The following is a 3,811-nucleotide window of genomic DNA, read 5'->3' on the forward strand; positions in this document are numbered from 1 at the left end:
CATAAACATGTATGATTGGCATGAGCTGAATGCAGTAAGGTGTGGGTTGCAGCATCAAATGATAAAAATAGACAAAAATGAGAGGAACGGGAGAGAGAGAGGGAAGGACAGGTTTGGACAGGATATGAGTTCTCCTACAGTGTTATACTCTGTTATAGCCCCATCAGTGTACAGAAGGCAAACCGATGCTCGTGATGTTTGGGAACCATCTGCTGAGCCTAAGGCAAATTTCACATTAAAACCCAATTTCAGTTGTGACCTAAAAATAAGGAGAAGTGCTGTGGTTCTGAGTGAATTCCTCTTTGAATGTCCTATCCCCACCCTCAGCATTGCAAAGTGAAGCTCATCAGGTGGGGACCTAAATGAAACAAAAGCCACGGGAGGCAAACACAGGGCGCTGAGTCCTTCCTCACCATGCCAAGATTTGCACAGCTGTGGTCGTGTCCACAAAGCAGGCTCGAGCCCTGATAGGACGAGTGGTAGTGAATCTGCTGGAGCGGCTCCTGCTCAGTGGAGCAGAGCGTTGATTCTTTTCCATTTCAAACATGACTCCACTTCGCACAGTTTGATTTTCCATCAGGAACAAAGATTAGGAATCCTCACTTAATTAGGGGAATCCAAGAATAGTTTTTCTCCAGGAAAAAAAATAAAAAACAAGAAATAAAGGTCAAAGTAAACTTGGTTCTAAATTCCCTTTGAATACTTATTTTTCTTCAGGCCCTCTCCCTTCCTTCTTGGGATTAAATAAGGGTAGATTACAATATTCCTGACTTCGAAGGGTTCTAATGCCAAGGACACAAATACAAAGCAATAGAAACTGTAAAAACATGCTGTAGTACTATACCTTGAATACATCGGTGCTTATGTGTACACATGCAGAAAGTCTTTAAAATAGGAGAATGAATGAGAAGTGCCTCACAGAAAAGGTGAACATCTTAAAGAATGCAATGGATGTATTCTAATGACAGAAAATGGAGGAATTGAGCATCATGAGTGAACCCACCATCACTGACTACCAAAACTTTGCTTGGCCCTTACATTGCCTCAACGCATGAAAGAAGGTTGCAGGGTCCCAGTTCAGTCTCACATTCAACTAGACAGCGGAGCATCAGCAAAATCAAGTGGGTGAACTGGTTGTAGATGTTCCTGTTAGTATCTCATCACCTTCTCCTTTAGTACCTGCAGGAAAAACCTTGCCAGATCCCCCTATAGCCCATTGCTTCCCAAACATGACTATCTATGTGAATTGCTGGGGGACTGTGTTAAAATGCAGATTATGATTCATTAGATTTGGGGTAGGGCCTGAGCATCTGCATTTCTAATAAGCTCCAAGGTGATGCTGATACCGCTGATCTATGGATTATACTTGGAAAAGCAAAAGTATAGGGCAAACAGTGAATGCCTTTATATAGCTCTCAAAATTTTCATATCAAAATGGTGTATGTGTGTGCATGTGTTAAGCTAGTGACGGTGATGAGAGTACTAAAATTGTCAAGCCAGATGTCTTCTGAAAGCACGAACTGGATTTGGAGAAGTGTAAATGGCATCTATAGCATTTTGTCTCCTAGTTCTCGTTATTAAACAATGGCATTTCGTTTTGGTCAAAGCCTGGAAGTTTTGTACAGGGAGATCTGTGACACTCTTATTATTCTCCCCCTCACACTCAAATCTCAGTAGAGCAAAAACTTGGATTGCATTATTAGATGAATTATGACTAAAAATTCGATTTCCTTTTCTGTAGCAATAAAAATGTGTTCAAAATCCCTTCAGAATTCACTGCTGCACATTTGGTGCAGTTTCTGCAAAGCCGCTTCAGAGTCTTTCACAAATCTATACAGGCCTAATCGCAAGGGATTCTGTTTTAACAGCTCTTTCAAAGTCTAGTTGCTAAGCTTTTCTAGGAGTTTATTTCACAATATAGTATTTCCGTTGCTTTTTTAGTGTTTCAGCATTTAGCAGTTCAACAGGGACTTTTTGAACACCTACTTTGTGCTAAAAATCTCCTGGGGACTAGAAAGATGCATAAAACCTGGTCGGGTGGACCTGGGTTCAAATTCCAGTTCTACCATGTACAAACCACATGACTTTGAGCAAGTTTGGATAGCCTATGCCTCAATTGCATCATCTTTAAAATAGGGATAGTAGTTCTTATTTATGTGTAAGGATCATGCAAGATAATGTATATAAAGTCTTTAGCATGGAATCTGTAAGGACTGAAAAAAATTAGTGATGGTGACAATGACATTATTATGGTACCTACACTGAAGAATTTCAAAGACCCAGCACTAGATCCTAAATTCTACAAATGTTACAATATGTCATCGTATAAAACATATTCTGAGATATAAATAATCTGCTTTCTAGAGAGTGTGTCTCTTTGTGTATGTGTGAGTGTGTATATGTGTTTTCTATAGCCTAGAGAAGCTGACACATCATCTCACAAGCTTGGTTAATATTCAATGCAAGGATTTTATTTAAGAAGAAAAATGACAGGGAAAGGGAAAGGTTAAATTTATGAAATAAATAATGTGCCAAGAGGAGCTCCTAGAAACATGAAACACTTGAATTACTGAAATCTTACCTCATTCTTTATTTCTCCCTATAATTAGACAAAAGAATATGCTGATATTCAAGCAATAAATGTTTGTTTTGGTCTTATTAACCTAACCTAATTAAAGAAAAGCAAATTCCCCAGATGAGATGTGAAACCTGATAGACTAGCCTAAGAGAGTGGGGACGTGTTCTCCCCAACATCTACCATATGTCGCCACAACCATAGTTATTGAAATGAGTCGAAGTGGATTTTTCACTCATGGTTAAAACATGTATTTCATAGGAAGAAAAAAAAGCCCTGTATTTCTACATATAAACTTTGAAATAATTTAAAACCAGAATAAATCTTAAGACCCAGCTAAGAAATCTCAGTTGGGCTTTACAAGGTACCAGCATTTTTGCCAATGGAGATATGGCTAAAACTGGGACAAATGAATGGGACAGGGTTGTTTGGATACTGCTTTTTGTGATTCGAGTGTGGAAGAACACTATGGAGTAATGAGTTAGCACTGTCAGAAAATGCTTATGAGACAAGGACAACAATGTAGTCTTCTAGAAAAGTCCCTCTATTAGATGTGTGAACTTGGACAAATTATTTTACCTTTTTTGAGCTTTAATTTCCCCACGTGTTAAATGAGAGGATTGTACAAATTTCATTCTATCTCTAGCATTAAATCATTATCATTATTTTATCTTCTGTTGGGCAAGGCAATTTGACATTTAAAACTTCTACATTCAAACTGTTATTTTGAGTCTTCAATCCAGTAACTATCTAGGACCCATATATCTAGATAGTCATTCCTGAATCACAAATGAAAATATAGTAACGAGCACAGCTGTCAAAGATAGGTAATGAAATTTGTGGGTACTATTATGATTTTTCCGTTTTGTAGATAAGGAAACACAAGTAGGTAAAGTAACTCATCCCAGGTGAGAGGTGAAGTCAGAACATGCATAGCAGACTGTTTGATTTCAGATACTACACTTTGAATCTATATGCTGTGCTGACCCCTTCTAAGTTTTTCATGGTGATGGGTGGGCAAGCTGAGACACAAAAACGTGCTTTAGCAAAATCTGTTCCAGAGGTGCCAAGTAGATCAACTTGGTCTCGGTAGATTAGAGATGTTAGGAAATAACGAGAAATGACAGAGTGATGCCAAAGAAAGTGGATGATGATAACTGATGGAGACAGAGAGTGTGGTGGGAAGAAAAGCAGTTTATGGGGCTGGCCCGGTGGCCGAGTGGTTAAGTTCGTGCG

Source organism: Equus caballus, chromosome 19, assembly GCF_041296265.1.
Source record: "Equus caballus isolate H_3958 breed thoroughbred chromosome 19, TB-T2T, whole genome shotgun sequence".
Classification (NCBI taxonomy): Eukaryota; Metazoa; Chordata; class Mammalia; order Perissodactyla; family Equidae; genus Equus; species Equus caballus.